The 14,432-nt window shown below is 38.0% G+C and overlaps 1 protein-coding gene across 1 annotated transcript in view; it reads right to left on the reverse strand.

Annotated features, from left to right (window-relative positions):
- Nucleotides 1-14,432, reverse strand: part of PDSS2 (decaprenyl diphosphate synthase subunit 2) — a 221,700-nt gene that overhangs the window by 23,868 nt on the left and 183,400 nt on the right. The window lies entirely within an intron of this gene.

Here is a 14,432-nt window from a genome sequence, read left to right on the forward strand (position 1 = left end):
AACTTAACTCTCTAACATATATATTGAATCCCATATATACACACAGTGAACATATATAAATTTCAAGCATATGGAGAAGTTGAAAGAACAGTTCAATGAGCACATATATACCCTCTTGCCTAGATGTGACAGGCACAGACACGACTCCTCACCCCTACATGGTTCAGCACACATCTTGTATGCACAGGACATCTCATACATCACCACGTGACCACTATCATACTTAAAAAGCTAACAATAATGCCATATCATTGAACATACAATCCATATTTAAATTTTTCCAACTGTCCCAAGAATATCTATTATAGCTTTTTTCCCCCGAACTAGAATTAAACAAGACTCACACATTATACTTGGTTTTCATGACTCTTTTTTACCTTTTAAGTCTAGACCAGCCCCTCCCCATTTTTCATGAAATGAAAATAAAAGCCATTAACTTCTTTTCATACAAACCATTGACTTTTTGAGGAGACCAGACATTATAAAATGTCTCTTTTAAATTCTGTCTTATTGTTTCTTCATTGTGTCATTTAACTTGTCTTTGTTTTGTTTGTAAACTACAAGTTGGGTCTAGAGAAGCTTGCTTAGATTTAAGTGTTGTGGGCAAGAATACTTTATGTAGAATATCCTGTACTTTAGCTGTTCAAGAGGCCCAAAATGTCAGGCTGTCCCACTCTTAGTAATGCTATAAATTTGATCACTTGGTTAATGTGGTGACTATCCGGTCACTTTACTATGACATATTTCTTCCTGTACAATTAGTAAATAATTTTATTCACCGCCCTTGGCATAATTTTTCTTATGTTTTGCTGTGTCAGAAGATGCCCCCACCTCCAAACACTAGGGATGAGGGTAGAGAAGAAAAGAGGAGGTGAAGGAGATACCTTGTGTCTTGTGTGAGGTCAAATTTTATTTTAAACATATTTTTAGCTGTTATAAAAAATGACTTAAAATTAACACATATGCTTCAATGTGTTACAATGTATATCCAATTTTAACATAATAGAGATAACCAATGTGTTAATCTTTGCTAGCAGGTCAACCTGTGTTTTGCAGACTTCACAATAAAACTTCCCTGCCACCTCTGCACAGAACAAGAGCTCTTCAACTTACAAACAGGTTAGGTCTTGAGACCATTTTGTTCCTGAGGCCAAAATCATATTATATTAATATAAGTAGTTAATGTGGGCAGATTACTTCCTTGAGAATAAAGGAAATGTTTACAACATTGGTCCTGATCCTTCTTGCTTCTTAACAATCTTTTAAAAATTTATCCAAAGATGCCTGCATTTTGCTTTTCTTATTTTCATAATAAGAAACTTTAATAAGATACTGCTCACGCATAGCTGTTAACACGGTCACAGACCACTCTAAAATGGCTATTTGAACATTTTCAATGAAACAAAAGGCCTCTGTAACCAATATACTATACAAAAGAATGTAGGGTCTTCAGTCTGCTCTTCAAAGTTTTTAGAGATCTAGGATTTTCAGTGAACTAAGATTTTGAACTTAGTACTGAGATGCATTGTATCAATACGAGTATGAATCAGCTCTTGCAGAAAATTTAAAACCAGGCTATTCTTCTCTCTGCTTAGATATTTTAAATTTATTTGTTTGTCTGTTTGTTTATGGGCATTTTTTCCCAAAATGAAGCAGTTTTTTCTTCATTGAATATCTCTTTCCCCCAATAGTAACATCTGCAGAAATGGTAGAAAAGCCCTGAACACATTTGTGTCGCTCACTCATGACCTACCTACTCACTTTGATATTGTGCAAATATGGACTGGCCTTGATCCTAAGAATAATCCTCTGATGGCTTGTGACCAAAATGTTAGCAGCAGCACTTTCACAACATGCTTAGTCTTTAAGTACTCAAACTCCCGGGGTCTTAATCTGTCACCCAGACTAGAATGCAGTGGCCTGATCTGGCTTAAGTGATCTTCCTGCCTCAGCCTCCCGAGTAGCTGGGACTGCAGGTGTGTGCCACCACGTCCAGCTAATGTTTTTCATTTTGTAGGGATGAGGTCTTGCTATCCTCTAGGCTGGTCTCCAATTCCTGGGCTTGAGCAATCCTCCTGCCTTGGTTTCCCAAAATGCTGGGATTACAGGTTTGAGCCATCTCGCCTGGTCCCAGCTGACTCTTGAATTCATTTTAGGTTAATAGACATCTGACATTGAGGCTGATCTCGTGGTCACAAATTTTCCACTTTTTCCATTGTCCATCCTTTTCCTTGTCACTTGCTGATTACTATTGATTGCTCAGGTGCAGCACTTTTCAAATGATGCACAAACTGGGAGTCCTATAGAATTGTTCCTACGGTCACAACTCAATCCCAAAACACATTTGCCATTTTCTATCAATTTTGTTTCTGTTCTAACCAGCTCCTCTTCAGTCTCGCTCTCTCAACATTCTCATCTTTCAGTGTTTAACACACAGGACACGTTAAAAGTGTTGAAAGTGGCATTTGTTGAAAGTTAGAAAGTTGAGAAACTTTTGTATCTTAAAATTGGAAGGTGAACTGTGGAGAAACTATAATTGACAATGACTTCGGGTGGACTTTTTCTTTGAGATGTATTGAGCCACTTCCCAGTTTGTCTCAAAAAAATTCAACAGCAGTTTCTCCAGTAAGAAAAGTGAACATAATGCTGTTCACAGGTAAGGACATCTAGAGTAGCCCTATCACAAATTATTATAAAATCATTTTTCCCATTAAATAGTTTGTGTGTAGACTAATCATCTTAGAGAATTCTAGTACTTTGAAGTACTCATGCTTAATTGCAAGCTATTTTCAAACCTCAAACTCTCTGATTTTGTCTTCCTAGCTTGGCCACTACCCTTTCACCCAGTAGAGATATAATGCTGGGGATGATGGCAGAGAAACACCACATATATTATCTATATCTGCACACATCAGCTCTGAAATGTTTCGAAAGCTTGAGAGAGTAGAAGCCTACATAAAATGACAGCATGATTACCACAGCCATTACAACCTGAACAGATTTTAACTATTGATATATAGCTCACATAAATGCCTGATTGTCTTTTTATTGTTTTTATTTTTTTTAAAGACAGAGTCTTGCTCTGTCGGTCAGGCTAAAGTACAGGGGTGCACTCATAGCTTACTGCTGCCTTGAACTCCTGCCCTCAAGCAATCCTCCTGCCTCAGCCTCCCAAAGTACTGGGATTACAGGTGTGAGCAACCTACCCAACTTGAATGTCCTTTTTATTGTATTGCAACAAATATTTCTTTTTTTTTTTTTCTTCTTCTTTTTCATTGCCTCTTTTTAAAGTGAAAAAGTCCTTCTTTTTTTTTCCTGAGACAGAGTCTCACTCTGTTGCCTGGGCTAGAGTGTTGTGGCATCAGCCCAGCTCACAGCAACCTCAAACTCCTGGGCTCAAGTGATCCTCCTGCCTCAGCCTCCTGAGTAGCTAGGACTACAGGTGTGCACTACCACGCCTGGTTAATTTTTCCTACTTTTAGTTGTCCAGCTAATTTCTTTCTGTTTCTGGTAGAGATGAGAGTCTCAATCTTGCTGAGGCTGGTCTTGAACTCCTGACTTCTTCAATCTATCCTCCCACCTCAGCCTCCTAGAAGGCCAGGATTATAGGCATGAGCTACCATGCCCGGCCTACAACAAATATTTCTGTGAAACCATTTTACCCTTGATTGCTTTAACTTATACATAAAAGTATCATTTATTTTAGGAAACAAATATGGTAAATATTTGAACTTTTACAGGTATATAATATACGTTATACATGTATTTCCAGCTGATATAATATATACATATGCCATGTACATACCTGAGAGTAGACATTCTAGCATAAACTTTTTTCACAAAAAGCTTTAAAGCTTATAAAAATATAGCAAGTTAGATACAAATGCAAGTGATGATTTAGTTCCCTACACAAGTAATATTTCTCATTAAACACTACCCTATTCTTATTCTTTTTGTAAAGTAATTAATTTGGGAGGGGCTATAGTTTCTATTATATCTGATGGTTGCTCATTTATTCAACAAATATTCATTGAGCACCTACTACACGGAATGAACAGATCAAAATCTCTGCCTTCATAGAGCTTATATTCAAGGATGTTGCACGATTATTGTTTTAGACAGGTTTCACATACCATCTCCATCTAGTACTTAAGCTCCACGACAGAGGGAAACCTTTTCTTTTATTCACAAGTGTATTGTGAATAAATGGATGGATGGATGGATGGATGGATGGAGACTTTTTCTTAATATGTATTGGTTATGTACTATCTATTCAGGAAACTTACAAAGCAAAATTCATTTTACTAACTCCTAGTTCTAGGAAAGCCAGATGTTTTGATTCAGAGCTGGTATATAGCTAATGTGGAGCCATTAGCTGATGTCTTACAAATAATTTTTACCCATAATGAAAATGTCATATTTTCACTTTCTCGTATACCTTCTAAGTAGACTAAGGAAGGGAATCTAAGTTTCCATGTATAGAAAATAAACTCAAAGACTTCACAAAAATTGAACAACAAAAGGACAGAACAGAGAAGAATGATCTAGTGGCTTTAATGTAATTAAGTGCTTCAACCTTGAGAGCACTGTGTTGAAATCAGAAAAGCCCAGAATGGAAGTTAGGACACCTCCACAGAGATTTCAAGATGCACACCTCAAAGCCTCAGGTGGTAAGGCCTTGTCTGCTGACGAAAGCAAGTGGGCTAACGTCATAATTGTGTCCACTCCAAGAGGCACTGTGACCTCCTGGGAAGATGGATAGATAGGAGCCAGAAAATATGGTTTCTAGTACTTCATTGGTTAATACCTCAAATAATTTTTAAATTTTTATATGGGCCCTCATTCCCTTATCTGTAAAGTAAGCGAGTACTCACCAGACCAGAAGTTCCCAAATACTAGACTGGCTGTATTAGAATTACCTGGGTAGCTTGTGAAAAATGGAGATTCTCAGTACCCTGTTCCTGAGATTCTGATTCGTTTGAGAATCACTGATCTGGCCTATGTCTAATGTTCTTTTCAACCTATGCTTCTATATGCATCAGTGTTTACTTCAAAGGCTAAAAGAGAACAACTATATAAACTCTGTAAGTCTCAAGGAGATTTGAGTACTGTAGCTTTCCCCCCTTTTTCTGACATCTGCCACTTGTCATGTATATTTCTAGCAAAGCAAGATATTATTAAAATAACTTTCTCATGGGGGCCCAAAATAGGCTGATATAAAATAAATGCAGTCTGTATTTCAGCAGTCGAAAGTCCTGAACCTCTTCCTGCCACACTGCTTGTCTCCAGAAGCCACTGTAAATTCTACCACACAAGGCAATTCCCCGAGGGCTTCATTACTAGGGTCTTTAAAAGGAATTCACTCATCTTTTTGCCTCCTGTAGGTGTGCTTCTTGTCAATCCAGGTCATGAAAAAAGAACGCAAATTTTTCTAGTCTTTAGCAGTTCACAGAGAATGTGTGGTTTGAACCTTGTTTTATCTTTTAAAAATGTGAAAATAGACAAGATAGTGTGCCTGTGCTCATGACACTGGAGGCCTCCTCAGACAGCTATGGTGAACGCCGTAAAACAATATTCTCTACAAAAGCAAAAAAAAAAAAAAAAAAAGCCAGCACTCTGATTGAGAGGATGCACAAAGGGATTAATTCCAAAGGTTTATATACCAGTCTCTGCAGACCAAAGGCAGATAGATTCCCTGTTGGTAAGTAATGGATGTACAATGTGGTCTTTTACTTTAAGAAACAAATGCTTTTTTATAAGTGAGGTAACAAAGAAGGATTGGATGACATAAATGAACTGTTTCCAATTTCTAACTACTGCTATCTGGACTTGAAAGCTGGATATGGGGACACCTTTTTCTAAAAGCAGAAAACTAATATTCCACAGCAGGGAGTCTAGAAATTGCTAGAGACTAATCATCTCTATTTATCAGGTTATTCTTCCCCAATGTTACTAGCTATATTTTGAAATACCAGTCATTTTAAAAGATTTTCTTTTTAAACTATCTTCTTTTTAACTACCTTCCCTTCACAAACTTTTTAGTTGAAAGAATACAATGACCACTCATTTGCCTTCCACCTAGATTCACTAGTTGCGAACATCTAACCACCTCTGCTTCCCCTCTTTCTCTCGATGACCCTTTGCTACTTGAGAGTAAGTTGTAGATATCATCATGCTCATCCTTAAATACTTCAGCATTTATCCCTGAGGACAATGACATTCTCCTACCTAACCACAACGTGCTAATACTGCATATTATCACAGGCAGTAAGTTTGACATTTACTATAATATTATTTAAAATATAGTTCATATTCAAATTTTCCAAGTTTAATCAATAGTGTCCTTTAGAGCTGTTTGATCTCAATCCAAGAACAAATTAAAAAGCATACATTACCTTTGGATATGTTTTTTTAATCCCCCCCAGAGTCTCGCTGTCACCCAGGCTGGAGTGCAATGATGCTACCCTAGCTCACTGCAGCCTCAAACTCCTGGGCTTATTAAGCTATCCTCCTGCCTCAATCTCCCGAGTAGCTGGGACTACAGGTGTGTACGAACATGCCCAACTAATTTTTAAATTTTTGTAGAGTCAGGGTCTTGCTATGTTGCTTAGGCTAGTCTTGAATGCCTGGCCTCAAGCAATCCTTTTGTCTCAGTCTCCCAAAGTGCGAGGATTATAGGTGTGAGCCACAACACCCAGCTAATCCTTCTAATCTACAACAGCCCCTATACCACCACCCTTTGTCTTTCATAATATGGGCATTTTTAAGAGCCCAGGTCAGTTGCCCTGCAGAATGTCCCATTTGTCCTGGATTTGTCTGATTTTTTTCTCATGATGAAATTCAGGTTGAACATTTTTGGCAAAACAGTTACATAGGCGATGCTACATATTTCTCTATTACAGTAGGAGTCACACAATATCAACCTATCCCATTACTGATGAACTAAGTTTGTTCACTGTTTCCCTATGTATTTAATAAGTAATCAGAAGGGTGCTTTGAATCCATGTGTATATTCAGTTCTCTACTAACCATTAATCCAATTATTTTAACCGATCATCCACTGATGATCCTTGTCTAAATAAAAGATTATATTGGTGGCTGTAAAAATAATCACATTTTAAAAATAAAGGTCTTCTCCTTTAAATATCATTGGCTCCTTTAGTGAAAACAGGCCTTCCTAAAAATAAACTTTCTGTGTATATACACTGGTATTTAGAGGTAGCTTAGCTTATATATAAAAAGGAGGCTTTTGGGTGGACAGAGGAAGGGAGGAAGGATACCTTTATCCTTATCCCAGGACAGTTTGGGTATAGCATATGGGGATAACAGAAAGAAAGTTCATATATCAGAAATCTACTAGATCTGCTAGCCCTGAACTTGGAGCAGCCCACTGGGTGTTGGTTCTGTAGAAGTGGGCCTTGTGTTGCTGGGCTTTCTAGTTACAGAGCTGGAAAGGTACCAGAATATAAAAGAACAGGGTAGGTCTTTTTTTTTTGCTATCTCCATCATTCTTGCCTACTAATAAGAGAGCACAGACGGTGTTTGCAAGGAAGTTAATACCATTCAGAACTGGATTGCTTTGCCTGGGTACCTGATTTTACCACCTCTTTCACCTGGGAAAGCTAATCAACTTTCAGAGGCAAATATGGATGTCCAGGGAATTAACTTTCTCCTATTCTCTTCATTGGGAGAAGAGGAAGCAACAGACAGATGCAGAAGACTATGGTGCCTGATTTTAAAAAGGAGAGGAGTTTGCATTATCTACGTAACAAATCTAAATCTCTCTCTGTTCAGAGATCTTGTTATTCTTTTGCAACCTGTTTTTCTTGCTATGCTCGCTTGGAATCTGGAAGCGTCATGAAATTTTACATTGCATAGTTTGACCATGAGAAAGAATCTACCCAGATCTCAGAGAGGCCATGAGTAAGGAAATCAGGCTACTAGTAGAACTGACTTGTTTCCTGCAGCAGCAAGGTACCGAGGTGATGGCCACCAACCTTGATGGTGTACCTCAAACTCACACTATCGAAAACCAAACTTAAACCAGTTTTTCTGCTTATCTTTTCTACTTCTATTAATGACATACTTTTCCTGTTATCCAAGTTCCAAATCCTTTCTTTAGCCTCTGACTGCCCCTCCCTAGGCCACAACTGCCAGCTTCTCCCTATCATATCAATTTTCAAGTCCTAACGCATTTTCTCTCCGAAATGAGTTTTACACCTAATCTTACCTTCCCATTTTCATTGCCAACACTGTGATTGGGACTTTTCTCCTGCATTTATCAACAGGTTTCCAAAAACTTCTTAACTGATCTCATTGCCTCCAGTGTCTCCTTGTTCCTCTCATCCGATACAGCATGGCCAACTTTTCCTACCTCAGACACAGTCCAGACCTCGACACTGCCTGGCTCAAAACTTTCAATGTCTGCTTCATGACCTCTGCATCAAGTTCATTTTCCACAGGCAAAAACATTCCAAAGTCTTTTAAAAAAAAAAAAATCAGGTAAAATTCACATCACATAAAATTCATAATTTTAACCATTTTAAAGGGTACAATACAGTGGCATTTAGTACATTCACAATGTTGTGCCAACCATCACCACTATCAAGTTCTGAACATTTTTATCACCCAGAAGGAAACCTGTACCCTTAAAGTCACTCCCCATTTCCCCCTCCCTCAGCCCCTGGCAATCACCTATTTGTTCTCTGTCTCTATGGATTTGTCTATTCTGGATATTTCATATAAATGGAATCATATAATATATGGTCTTTTATATCTGGCTTCTTTCACTTAGCATAGTGTTTTCAAGGGTCATCCCTGTTGCAGCATGTATCAATACTTCATTCCTTTTTATGGCTGAATAATATTCCATTGTATGGACAGACCACACTTTGTTCATCCATTCATCTGTTGATGGACATTAGGTCATTTCTACTGTTTGGCTACTATGAATAGTGCTGATCTCAACATTCATGTACATATTTTTATTTGAAAACAAGGTCTTTTATGTATTACCTACTATATTACCTATTATTTCAGAGCAATTCTTCATCTGTCCCTTATAGTGCCATATGTTTTTCACATTCTGTTTAGACTATAATGCTTTTTTTTCTTTGAATACACTGCATGCCTGCCCACGTGTATCACTTTTTCCTGGCTTCCTTTGCCTAGGAAACCCCTCTATATCCATCTTTACTTATCAAGATCTTCTCCTCCAAGGACTAACATATTGCCTACTTCATAAACCCTTTCTTGGCTTTCCCAACTGAACGTGAATTCTTTCCTCTGAGCTCCCCAAACGGCAATAATTACAGTATTCCTTATATTTATGTATTTATCTTACCCCTTCTCTATGAAGCCATAGACAACCTTCAGGCAATTTATTACTACATCTCCTGTAGTTAAGTACGTTGTTTCCTTAAATGCAATAGAAAACCTTCAGAAATCTTTTAATTTAGGTGGTATCTAGGGTCCTACCATAGTCTTTATGGTCACACATATAGTCCTTTCAAAAGCCCACACTGTACACATTCTATGGTAGAGGATGACATTAGTATTATTCCTTTTGAAATGACTAAAAATACCTTAAATAACTAGAAGATTATCACATGTGGTATTAATGAGAACTCTGAATATGCATTTCCTCTTTTGTTTAAGAATGTGCATATTATCTTCATGTACACTAGCCTTGCCTAGCAGTCTTTGTTTTACTCTTTGAATAACGAATAGTAGGATATCTAGGGACAAGTCAGTTATAGTTTAGCAATGGTAATTTGTAGTACACTTAAGGTATTTTATGGCTGGTTATGACAGTGTCAGAATGTCACAAGCCTAAGTGACATTTCAGTACTTTCAGGAATAGCCAAGAAAATATAATCATAATTCTTATTTCTTCAGGTGACTTATAATGGCAGCAGAAAACTAGAAGGATCATTAAAAATAAAGCTTGCTGACCTGCAATAGCCCCTGGACTCCCTGAGAGAGTCAGAGCTCTGTGGTTCTCTGAAGGATTCTACTTTCTTTCATTAGGAATCAAAATGATAACTGAGTAATGACTTCACCTCCCCAGGGTGAATCACCCATTCACTAACAGTATTTCTTCCTGATCATTATTTTTCAGCAGCTACAAATTTAAATTTAAAATTAAGGTAGGAAGGATCTGTAGAATTTAGTTTGGAGACAATGCTCAACAAATGTTTTTCAGCTGTTTCCAGTCTGGCCTGGTGCTCTTAACTGCCTCTTGTGCATGTACCTAGGAGCCCATGATTGTGATGGAAGAGGACTATTTAATCTCAAGATTTTTTTTGGTGGGGAGGGGGAGCTGGAGAAGAGGTAGTAGAGCCCAATATGAAAAATCACAGAGGTGTTGTTCTTCCTTCTAACTTCACAATGATGGTGAACAGGCACTAAGTCTATGTGATCTCCTTGCTTCCTTGTCTAGTGAATAATTCTCACTATCTCCAAGCAGGAAATCAAATGGGTAGACAGGACACAAACCTGTCTAGGCAGAGCAGGGAAGTAATTTTAAATGGGGAAGTAAGAAATCATAGGTGACTTCCATCATAAGAAGCAAGATTTTTCTATTTCTCAGTGTCAAAACCTGTATAAGTTTCTAATAGATATATATTTCTTATAATGCATCTCTTGCCTAAGAGACCTATTTCTTATATTTATTTGAGAGCTGAAAGGGACCTCAGAAATGATCTAGTTCAATGCCATCATTTTACAGAAAATAATAATAATGATACGAGAGAATGTGATTAAAGGTACACAGACGCTGGCAGAGCCCAAACTAGAATCTAGGCCTTCTAAATCCTGGTCCTCCATGGGCCATTTTCGCTGTACCAACTTAATTCTTTCTACAAATATTTACCAAAACAGGACTGTCACCAAATAGCCTCACCCTGTGAAGACTACACCACACACGTTTTTTGACAAATATTAATTGGATAACTACTCCAAGTAAGCCACTGTGCCAGGTACTATGGGTAATTTAAAGGCAAATTTGCCATTTATCCTTAAGGATCTTGCAATCAAATTCAAAACTGGGGGTGGGGTGGAGGGTGGAGGAAAGTATCCAGGAGAGTAGATAACATGAAAAAATTAGGAAGAGAACTAGAAATAATTTCAGGATTAACAAGCAACCCCCATGAAATTTAGGAAGGAATGTCCCTCTCAGGTGTTATGCAAATTCTGTTCCCTATCTCTGACTAGGAGGCATTCACAGAACAACATCATTATCTTATAGAGCTTTATGCAGACATGTACATTACAATTTAAAAGATTAAAATAAACTCTAGTAAAAAGCCTTTAATCTGAAGAATGTTGTCCCCTGCCTATCAATAAACTAACTTTTTTTTTTTTTTTTTTTTTGAGACAGAGTCTCACTCTGTTGCCCGGGCTAGAGTGCCGTGGCGTCAGCCTTGCTCACAGCAACCTCAGACTCCTGGGCTCAAGCGATCCTCCTGCCTCAGCCTCCCAAGTAGCTGGGACTACAGGCATGCACCACCATGCCCGGCTAATTTTTCTATATATATTTTTAGCTGTCTGTATAATTCTTTCTATTTTTAGTAGAAACAGGGTCTCGCTCTTGCTCAGGCTGGTCTCGAACTCCTGAGCTCAAACGATCTGCCCGCCTCGGCCTCCCAGAGGGCTAGAATTACAGGCGTGAGCCACTGTGCCCGGCCTAATAAACTAACTTATTTCTTATTTACTTTAGCAGTAATTCCCTTTGTGACTCAGATATGCAGATGTGGGGAAAAGGGCCCAGTCAGCGAAGCCAGCCAAAGCACCTTCGCAGGGTGCGGTGGGCAATAGACTAGGAGACATTCCTGAAGGATGATGATTTAGAAATGACCGCAGGGATTCAGGTGGGAGGGCGGGACATTATCTGCTCAAGGACATCGTCTCAGGGTTTGCTGACCTTCAGACAAGGCCTATTTGATTTACTTGTTACTGTCTAAGGCGAAGGAAAGGATATCCCTTTGAATCTAAAATCAAGTTGGGGATAACAATTCGGGACATTTTGCCAGCTGTTTAGGAAATCCTGGACTGCTCATTTACAACTCTCTACTTGTCCATATCTATAACTTTGTATGTTTACAAAGACACATAAGAGTTAAATTTGTACCTTTTCTGTGAAGCTTCTGCAAAATTCATATCTATGCTACTCCTCTGTATACCTATATATTTGAATATCCAAGGGAGAGCTGGTAGCTTCCATCTAACATATTCAGCTGGATCTTTTCAACCAAAATGTAAATCTGCAATGTATTCTAATGTAACCCAATCAGAGCTACTAACACCATCTGTATATATATTTTCAGTGCAGCTGTGAAAAACACACACTTACACCCCAGTGATATAATATTTGATAGTTGTGTGATATTTCATTGTACCATATTTCATTTAACCTTTTTCTTATTTTTAAATGGGCCAATTTTCACTTTCTTCCTTTTGTAATTGATATTTTAGTACACATTTTAATATGTAAGTCTTTGCCCGTATCTCTGATATTTTCCTTAGGTAAAGTCCTAGATGTGGAATTCCTACAGAAAAGTATATCAATTTTTAAGCTAAAAGTTTTAAAATAAAAGCGAATAGGATTGTATTTAAAAAGTCAAATAGTACTAGACAAACAAAACAACTTAGCACTCTCCGGCCCCCTGTGTCCCATGTCCCTTCTCTTTAGCTGCTTCTTCTATTTACTTTCACATACTACTCTTTCTTGATTTTTAAATTTTAGACATTCTCTATTGATCCTACATAAAAAGAAAATTTAGATCTTTTATATGACCAAACACATTCCTTTTCTTTACCCTCTTCGCACTCAATTGCACTTTTTGATTAAATCAATATTCAGTATTTATATTTTTATGCTACATTAATATTATTCTCTAAGTCATGTGGAATATTATGATTACATTTCCTTTCTTACACATCTTTAATTTTTTCATTATAACTAATAACTGCCTCATTTTATTCCACACGTTTAGTGTGGCTGTTTTAAAACATGGCCCCCAAATTCTTTTGATACTCTTGTCATGCAGAGGTGAGGTCCATGACCCCTCCCCTTGATTCTGGACAGGCCTGTGAGTGTTTTGATAGGAGAGTATGGAAAGGACACTGTGACAACTGAGGAAAGATGCAACCTGTCTTGCTTGGCACACACTTGTATTTAGAAGTCCGACTGTTCTGAGGCTGCCATGCTGTGAGGAAGCCAAGTTAAATGGAGCGGTTATGCAAAACACTCTGGTTGGTCGGCAGCCTGGTCTTCTAGACACCTCAGCCTTGGTGCCAGGTGTGTGTGAAGATGCCTCCAGATGATTCCAGTCCCCAGAATCACTGAGTCACCTCGAGCATATGGGGTTTTCCAGCTGAGGCCCCGGAGATCATAGAGCAGAGAGAGACAAGTTATCCCCATTGTGTCCTGTACAAATTTCTGACCCACAGAATCCATGAACATAATAAAATGGTTATTTTAAGCAGCTACATTTTGGGGTAATTTGTTATGTAGCAGTAATAACTGGGAATATTTACTTTATGTAACTATAATTAATTTGTCCCTGAATTTTCAATATGGTCAAGCATATTAGGTGATTTATCAGTTCCATTTCTTTCCTTGGAAATATTTCTCCTAGAGATCTCTGTCCTCTTGTCCCAGCGCTGCCTGGATGCATAGCCATCAGCCTAGAATTCGCTAGGATGACAGTGTGGCATGCTACTTAAGGATGTGGGTCCTGAAGCCGGCTGCCTGGGTGTGAATTCTGGCTTCACCACTTGCCAGCTGTGTGACTGTGGTCAAGTTAGTTAATTCCTCAGTGGCTCAGATTTCTCATTAGAATAGTGCTAGGGACATATTAAGTGCTATTATTATTGGCATTATTGTTCTTGTTTCTTATTCTTTTCTTCACATTGCCCTTGGAATGCTCATCACCTCGTGCCTATGTCTGATCCCCTAGCTCCTGGATCCTAAGAAGAAGCTCCTCTCCAGTTATCACTGTGCCTTGATGGATTCATCACCCGCTTCCTAAAAGAAGGTGCTTGGAACATAAGTTTTATGAGACCTTGCATATCTGTTTGAAATTGTCTCTATTGGTAATGATATGGCTGGGATATAATTCTAAGTTGGAAATAATTTTCTCTTTGAATTTTCAAGGTATTATTCCATTGTCTCAAAAATTTTAGTGTGAAGCCATGCTGATTCTTGATCCTCTGTATGAAGGTTTTCTTTTTTCTTCCTGGAAGTATTAGGATCTCTTCTTTATCCTCATTGTTTAAAAATTTGATAATGATGTGACTTGGTGTCGGTATTTTAAAATTCATTATTAAGGCAACATTTCAATTTGGAAACTCAGGTCCTCCGGTTCTCAGAACTTTTTTTTTTTTTTCCTTTCTAAAAACATCTTTGTTAATTTTCTTACCTCTGTTTT

Source organism: Lemur catta, chromosome 2, assembly GCF_020740605.2.
Source record: "Lemur catta isolate mLemCat1 chromosome 2, mLemCat1.pri, whole genome shotgun sequence".
NCBI classification, from domain to species: Eukaryota; Metazoa; Chordata; class Mammalia; order Primates; family Lemuridae; genus Lemur; species Lemur catta.